General features: G+C 40.0%; 1 long non-coding RNA gene across 1 annotated transcript; it reads right to left on the bottom strand.

Moving 5' to 3' along the window:
* Nucleotides 1-6,022: 6,022 nt before the first annotated feature.
* Nucleotides 6,023-8,498, bottom strand: LOC124395433. Its single transcript, XR_006927626.1, has 3 exons — nt 8,361-8,498; nt 8,018-8,055; nt 6,023-6,137 (listed from the first exon to the last, which is right to left on the bottom strand). It is a non-coding gene; the product is annotated as an uncharacterized LOC124395433 (long non-coding RNA).
* Nucleotides 8,499-9,093: the final 595 nt, after the last annotated feature.

The raw sequence follows: 9,093 nt of genomic DNA on the forward strand, positions 1-9,093 counted from the left end.
TTCTGTGTTTTTCTTGCAGAATCAAAATCACCTTCATCTAAAATACATAAACACCACATTAAGCCTGCCTGACTGGCCCTTCCACTTGGTATTTAGTGAACGTCACTCGCTTGTCTCTCTCCACCTGTCTGCCCCAGCCGCCAGGACGGCCAGTTGTGATGGCGCCAAGTGCTGCTTTGCTCCCGCCGTAAGCAGAAAAAGTGCAGGTCCAGCCTGCTTTCGCTCATGGTTTCTTTCCCTTTCCTTTGTTTTCCACAAAATTTCCTTCCTTGGTTTCTTAGATACTCTCTCCCCACTGATGTAAGTCCAAACATTGGTTTATTGAGAAAGTAAACAGCTGAATGGAGGGAGGAGCCACTCTGACACTGGAGTTTATGGAGATGGGACAAAAGAGTGAAGACATCTTGCTTAGGCAAAGCTACAAAGCTACAGTACAAAAATATGTACTGTAGACACCGTGAAACATGGCCAGGGGATGACAGAAAGTTCCTTACATTTTTTGGCTGCAATGAGGTCACCACAGAGAACTGGGCAGTGTGACAGATAGATATGTAAAATATGGTCAAATGTCTTTAAGTAAGGGTTCTGCATACATTGGAAAAGTACAGTAATATCAGTAGAATACATAATGCCAAGAATTTTTCCTGGGAAAAAGTGTGTCCTATTCTCTCTAAGTCCCACACATCCTAAGTTATTATACTAGGTTATTTATGCTAGTGTTCTGCTTTTCCACATCAATGGGAGGCCACGTTTCCTCATTCTCCTAGCTTTTCTGAGAGGAGCTCATAAAACACAGTAAGTAGGGCCTTTATCACTGTTCTTTTGTTAGTCCTGGGACGCATACAAGTATCACCTGGCCCACAGACTGTCCTCCAGCACACACTTCTAAAAGTGGTGATGTACAGAGTGAGAGAATCCATGGGAATGATTTAATCTTTGCTCCCGAGAGAGTGCTCTCACAAACAGGGGCTCTGGGATTTATCACTACACTCCATGCGTCATATGTATCATGTTCAGAATTCTTGTTGAGCACATTAGCTAAATTGGAGGTTTATCAGAACAACATACCCTAAACTTAATTCCAATGCGCTGTCACTCTTCACAAGGGACCAATACCCTTAACCTAACCACTCCCTGTTTAGGTTATTGTACACCAGTGCCAGCCTCATAGTCATATTTAATAAATGAGCTCAACTTTGAAATTTTCGAATCATATTTCTTGGAAGCCTCAGTCTTTATGACTAAATAAAGTTAAGATCCAGATTTTGCACAAGTACAGAAACTGGTCTGACAAATTAACCATTGTTGTAGTTTTTTTATCCACATTGTAAACCAAAATATGTCTATCACATTTGTAGTTTTTATATGGAATTAGGAAAATATTTTAAAAGCAAAAAAATGTCTGTTTTGCTCAGTTATGTCTCTGACCCAAGAAGGCTTTTCCGGGTACATTCCCTTCACCAGGATATCCTCCTTCTACCACTGACGGCATGTTACCCATGAGGCTGTGGGAGCTGCTGCTGTTGGCCGCCTATTGTAAGCAAGCCTACGTGCTGAGGTCATGAAGGGAGCCAGACTGGCAGGCAGTCTGCAGCTTCCTCTCAGATACGAGATCAAGTAAATCAGAATTAGAAGTCGTTAGTCCTCCAGGAGCCCTGATGACGGCGACTCCTCGACAAGCACTCTGTGGTACCAGATAGGCGCCCACTGTGCTATTTGGAGTTTCCTAAGGTCCAAGCATTTCTTTTATTTCTCACGTGCCCTCCTGTGGCATGGTGAACCTGACTTGTGAAGAAAGTTGCTGTGTTTAAAGAACAGACACAGCAAAGCTCCTTTAGGCTGCTGGGATCCACAGCCCCACGTGCAGAGTTGTTACTCTATCGCACCATAAAAAGATCAATTTTTCATTGCCTGCCTCAGGCTATAGAAACGAGAGACAAACTAATTGATTTTAACATCTCTGCCCTGTCAGGGGAGCAGAAGGAAGGAACATATGGAGATTAATCACACTAGCACCAGTATTGATAACTTGTCTGATTCATGTGCGGATATGCTCAGAAAGACAGCCGTGTGAAAGTAATTTATGTAATGTTCCTTTTTCCTGTCTCTTTCTTTTAATTTTGTATTGTTTCAATATATATTTGTAGTCATAATCAGTGAGCTGACTTGAAACCATGACATTTTGGTGCTATTGTCAGCTATGGCATTTAGCTGACTGTTTCTGTACATTGTGCCTAATTCCAATAGATGTGTCAACTGATATTTGCAGGTAACTGACTTTTTATAGCACAGGGGCACTTGGATAAAAGAATAAGTAAATAATGTAAGAAATGTGAACTAAATAAATGATGTGCCTATAGCCTATTGATAGGCTTTAAAAATACAGCTGTACTTATTAAGGTTGAGGACACATTAACAGCCTCAAACGGGACATGCAGAAGCACAACGCTCCAGTAGCCACACTCTGCATTCATCTGTCCATCTTTTTCATTGCTCTCCTAGGCCCTCTTGCAAACAGAGCCCTGTACTAACCTCCCCTAGGCTTTATATGTTTTCCAGCTCATAAGCCAAAGCTTCCTGCTGATCTTCCCTCTTTCCCAGCTTCAGCCTTGCTGTCATTTATTCCTGCTTGCTGGGAAAAGAGGCATTACACCAGCATTACTGCCTATTCTCTCTGCTCTACCAAACAAGTGGCCCTTCTGGGAAAACCAGGCCTGAGCAGAGTCAGAGGTCATAGTGGAAGTGTGCCTGCTGTGGTGGAGTAAATCATGTGCTGGGAATGGGTGGGTCACTTGGTTGACCCAAGCAGCACCAGAAGGACTTAAATCAACATCAGTGGAGAGATGTAGCAAAGGCATTATAATGAAAATAACATGTTCTGTAGGACAGATACTCACTCAGAAAAAAGGTCAACTTCCTCTGATGAACTTTTGACAACATCAAAAGCAAGAGGAGTATATTGTTTTATTCCAAAACCAGTTAGTGTCCAGAAAACAAACCTGGTCAGTTTGCATATTTTTTATATTCTTTATCATAGCCATAATGTGTGAACAGTTTATCTTGCTATGAGATGAAACACAACATCCATATTTCCTGTATTAGGCACCTGACTAATAGACTGGTGCATATTAATGCAGAACATATTCTATGGGCCATTGTGAGGGAGTGCATAGAGGTGTCAGTACTGCCTGTTGCTGAAGTTTTTGAGGCTTCTTTGCTAAATAGATAAGGGTGAAAAAGGTTAAAGGTTATGAAGAGCTGGTTACTGGTAATGATTGCTGCCACCCCAGCGGCAGTGCTGTCTTTCATTAGAGGAAATCAACCTGATGATATGCATTTCTTCTGTGGGTTCCTCTCCAGTGGATGGGATGTTGGGAACATGGGTCTGTGCAGACCACTCTATTTTAGGAGGTCATTTAAAGCCGGACACCATGTCTCCCCAGCACAGCCTCCAGTCTCCTGATAGCCTATCAAACTGCCGGCTTTTAGAAGGGGAGCCAGTGCTTACTTACCAGGATGACGCCAGACCAACTGATTATCACTATCAGGACCTCCAACACCCTAGTCAAATGCGAATAAGCATCCGATGCAGGGCTGTTGTGAGAAAATACACACACACACACACACACACACACACACACACACACACACACACACAAATATATATATATATATATATATATATATATATATATATATATATATATATATATATAAACACAGAACTGGATTCTGAGAGTAAAGCATGGCTGATATGATTTATTATAAGGCAAATCAGAAAACTTGAACTGTAATTGCACATTCCAGGCAGCCAAGTTGTAAATAAACAGGCTTGTGTGCAGAGGCCACAATGCAGCCCTTTCTCGTATAAAACAAGTGTAAGAATCATTAGCTTCATTTTTCAGCCTTCACATACTTTAATAAAAAAATTATCTACACATACATCAGCCCACATGTTTATTCATTTTCCCAAATAAGGATGCTGCTGATGTGCATTAATCTATCCCTTGAAACAACCACATTTCAAAAGTAACAAAGCAATGTAATCAACCTCTCTATTCACAGGGCTCAAATTCATGCAAATCCATGCAACAAACAGCAAATGAGGTTTCACCACATCACCATTAGAAACTTTCAGTTGAACAACAATCTGACAGATGTTATGCATTTGACAAATGGCTACCGATTCTCAGTTTTACTGAGTTTCTCTCTACCAGCTTCTTTTAAGAGGGGCTCAGTGGGCCATGCTGGCTTGTGTGGTGCTACAAAGTTAGCTGTGGATCCAGGGTATGTGTGGTGGCCACAGTGATCCTTCAGCGTTATGTAAATAGAGTTGTGAAAAATGATGAAAAAAAAATATTTATGCTGTAAATGATGTCATACTTGGCATTTGGTTTCAGCATAAATTTTTAAGAGAGTTGAATTTACTAGCATTCGGGAAGCATTAAAAAAAAAGTACAGCGGTTCACACTGAGAGTGTTTGTACTGTCTCCAGCAGTCCTCTCCTCTTCTCTCCTCTCCTCTCCTCTCCTCTCCTCTCCTCTCCTCTCCTCTCCTCTCCTCTTCTCCTTCCTCCATGTCCCTGAACCCAACCACCATGCTATGTCAACTCAGGCCTTCACATAACAAACATACTTTCATTAAAACCTTCAACACTCTGATTCTCTCACTTGACCCTTTGGGGAACTTTTACAAGACTCCTTATTTCAACAAACTCCCTTATTGAGTGGCATTCCGGTGTACCTTATTCATTGTGCACTGTTGTTATGCCAAGTTAGTAATTTGTTATTGATGGAGGCCATGTTAAGTGTGTTTAGGGCCTACATGTGAATGTTTTTGCCCTAGTGTGAGGACTGGGTCTTTCCAATGTGTGAAAATCTGCTCAGTGCCAGTTTACTTTGGCCCTGACTTTGCGCTTTTTGTGTGTGTTGGCATCTTGTTCTTGTGCAGTATTTTCGTGCTGTAATATATTCCCGTTTCTTCTACAGGCAATCCAAAATAAAACTTAATTAATGTAATTCTCTTCTCATACACAAATGTGCAACAATTAGCCATACAGGTATTAATACATGAAATTATGCATACAGTTGTAAATGATGCTTTTTTGTCAACTAGATTTGAGGTCCTGTAGTTCAGTATATTGTACAGTCAAGAAAGTACACAAATATGAGTACAAAGAGGTATAGGTTGGTGGGAGTAATCTTCCTCAAAGCTTTCTTCCTACAATGCCTCTAATTTGGGGTCATTAGGAATGTTTTGTGTGTGTGTGTGTGTGTGTGTGTGTGTGTGTGTGTGTGTGTGTGTGTGTGTATGTAAGTGCATGATTGCGTTTAAATCAGTCTGGCAGAGACAGTGCAATTAGAGGCTTTCACTTGGTTATCTGCCTCTCAAAGACAGACTGTCTCCATGGCCAACTGAACAAATGCTGATAAAAAGTTGGAAAATATTATTCTTCACACAAGTGTGTCTCTGGCTAGGGCTCGGCTGACCTGCCTACTTAGGCCTTAGTCTTGCCGTCTCTGCTGGTCAGGAAAACAGAATGGGGAAAAAACACAAAACACTGCAATAATCATACTATTAATTAGCAATCTCTATCAGCAGCTGTAAAATTGGAATCTGACTGAGATAAACTGGCTGCAGTTTCAGTTATAAATACAGCACAGGTGTGTCATTTACCTTTTCGTCCATCGTTGATGCTGCTTGGACTCATTTGAGCTGGCTCCTGTGTGTATCCAAATTGACCCTTATGCTGGGATTGTAATGTCCAACAACGCGTAAATAATAAAAGGTGTTGAAGGTGTAGAATGTGGAATGGAGAGATCAAAAAACATTTGTTGTGGCCTTCAAACACAGCATCATTACCTAATACATTTTTCTTGAAACAAACAACCCAGGCCTTAGTCTTGTTTACAAATTACATTAAAAAGCTTAAAGCTATATAACAACATATGTCTCACATGAATTATTACCTTACTATATGGAACCAATACCACAAGACTGTGCCGCTTACCTAAAGACCAGAAGAAATTAGCCAAAAGCCTGGATTCCGTGAGTGGCTGAACTGGTCCATAAAGGGTTGGATCAGAAGGAATGGCTCACAAGCTACTGACAGCAGGTCCCTGGGGGTTTGAATTACCCTGACAAATACAAAGAGATGACACACACACTCTGCCTCAGGCCTTGTCTGCCTGGACTGCCCGTCTCCAACACAACCAAATGAATCAAATTGCCTCCAATTAAAGATTTAACCATCTTTCTTTTCCCTCTGTCATTTTCTCTCTTCCCCCTTTTTCCATGTCTCTGTTTCAACTCTTTGCAGTGTTCTTACAGTCTCTTGATAATAACATGCCTAACATTACTGAGCATAACAAATTAAATACTGAAAAAAAGGCCTTTTCCTCTGTAGTTCCAATTACTATGTGTTGCTAATGATTCTTCTCTGAGATGAAACAGAAATGCGGAAGATGAGGTCAAGGACAAGTGTCTGGTATTAATCTTTTAATTGGTTGATGACGGGTGTTTCACTTGGCCATCAGCCATTGTACATACTGTAGAGGACTGTGAATTAAGTTGTAGAATCTCAGCCAATCTAGTGTCCTCCACCCCATGATGTCCACAGAGCTAAGTGTTTGTGCCTGGTTCTCATTAGTTTCTCAACACACAACACACGCACACTTCCAATTTCCTTATGAAGAATTAATGCCTCCTGTCCTGTGAACATATGGCTGCTGTCACAGGCTGGTGAATTTTATTGTTGAGATGCTCGTCTCTCTGTCTCTCCTTCAACTTTGCAAAGACAGAAAAGAGTTTTGCATTTCCACGCTCTACTTTTTTGGAATTGATGTAAGCAATTATTCACAAAATAATAGATTTAAATGTTCATATAAACCATGTTTGATATGCATTTACTCATGCGTAAGTTAACATCAGTAATCTTGTGGTACAAATTGACCTTGGACTGGACTTTCATGGGACACAATGTTCTGAACAACTCATGAGTGACTGGCTGCTTCAATATGCAAGGATTACGCACTGCTGCCTGTCTTAAGTCTTGAAAAAATCGCTGAAAGAACTCGCTGTGACTGATCAAAGCAAACGCTTAAATGTCTGTAATGATGTAAACACAGGGCATTAATATATTTTTTCAGATCCCACTGTTTTCATCTGATCCCATCTGTTATTGTGTTAATAAACATGTATCTGGCCATTGTGTTTCACAAAAAAAAATCTCTTTTCACTTTAAAGGAAATGTTGGATTTACCCTGAGTTGGCCCTAAAACTGTTTAAGAAATATTTTGGTTGAATAATGCATACTTTTAATCTGAGTCACTAACTGTATCAGTGGAATGGATATGTGTACATGTAGCATGATTTATGATTTACATTCTCTTATGTCACATACGAGTCACAGACACACATTTTGCTCTATGATACATGCATGTCTCAGATGATACTTTAAATATGTCTTTGGCCATTCGTTAGCTTGTCAGTTGGTATCAATCTGCTGAATCAGCTTTTCTGTATATGTAGAGCAAACATATACAGTACTATAATATACGCTTTAATTTCCAATCAAAACCACATCAGAAATGTCCTTTTCCTATTTTTATTTTGCTTGTTGTCTATGCCAGATGTGACACATTTATTCATGATGGACTTCAAATGATCTGTGTTTTTATTTCTTATTTACAGAAGCCTGGATCAGGTAATTGAGACTATTTTGGTTGAAGTAAGATTCCAATTAAATGGAAGTAAAAACCCCAGCAAATCCTACAATCGAAATAGTTATTTGTCAATATTGTATGGAAATAAAAGTAGTGTTACAACTTTTGTATTGTTTAATTAAACATGAAGAATTAAGTACAAAGTGTGACATTGCATTAACTATTTTTATTTCTCTTAGTGTGATTTGTGATTTGTTCATGTGATTTGTGACTGTGATGTGTGAACTTTTACTGTAATTTGTAATTAATAACCTTGATTTGGTGATTTCTTTATGTGTTTTGTGATTTCTTACCCTGATTTGTGAAAGGTTGTGCAGTGTGCAACAGGTGCCTAAAACACAGAGAAATCAGGGGTTTTATGACCCTCAAACCTGCCACATCAACCCGATTCCATACTGGCACAATACCGCTCTGACTGATCCACGTGTGCAGACGTGTGCGATTGTGTGTAATTTCCTTTAATTCCATGTGTTAACACGTGGCTTTTTCTCAAAGTACTGCTCTGAGCATTTGGTTGGCAGCCCATTGTGGTGTGGTATATTTCAGCACAAGTTTGTATAAGAAACTGTGATAATGCATCTAATAGATTTTTTTTATACCTTTTTTTGTATTATTTTTTATTTCCTAGTGACTTACTTATGCGACTCCAATCCTTCCCCGCTCGTTTCATATTGTATTTCCTTTTATAAATAAGACTGTCAACACAACTAGTGCAGAGACCGTATTTACATAGCTTCTCGCCGAATACGCGTGTCAGATGTTGCGCACCGCTTTCTGGCAACCTGCCGGCAAATGGGGAATTTATTTCATTCACTGTCAATTGTAAGAACTGCGGCGCTTTTTTCCTTTTATCTTCTCAGCCAATCGGAGTATCCGCGAGGAGAGTCGTAAAGCCGGGAGAGCCAATCAGCGGAGACACTTGCCGAACTTTTGCTTCTTTAAGTAAGTTAACGGAGAGGGGGCGTGGCCTCGACTTGCAGACTCCACTGAGAACCTTTTAACTCTTTCCTTGTCTCCGGCTGGGGCAGAGCTCTGTGGCAAGTGTCCAACAAAAACACTTATTCTGTCATTCACCACCAGCAGGGACATAGTTACACTGATTCTTGTCAGTAATTACTGATAGAACTTGATCTTAAAAATAAATAAATAAAAATATTTTTTTTCTATCTCTAGTCAATGCTGTAATTGTTATAAAACATGGAAATGTGTAAGAATACGCAAAAACGTGATTGTATGTATTACTTGAAGCCAACATTTTGCCAAACTGACTTCCTAGAAAACATTCATCATGGACGAGTTTGATATATAAGGTCAGAGTTCACTTCGTAAACGTTTGTGCGGTCACTCCTGGATCATATACGTTCAATTC

Source organism: Silurus meridionalis, chromosome 13 (assembly GCF_014805685.1).
Source record: "Silurus meridionalis isolate SWU-2019-XX chromosome 13, ASM1480568v1, whole genome shotgun sequence".
Classification (NCBI taxonomy): Eukaryota; Metazoa; Chordata; class Actinopteri; order Siluriformes; family Siluridae; genus Silurus; species Silurus meridionalis.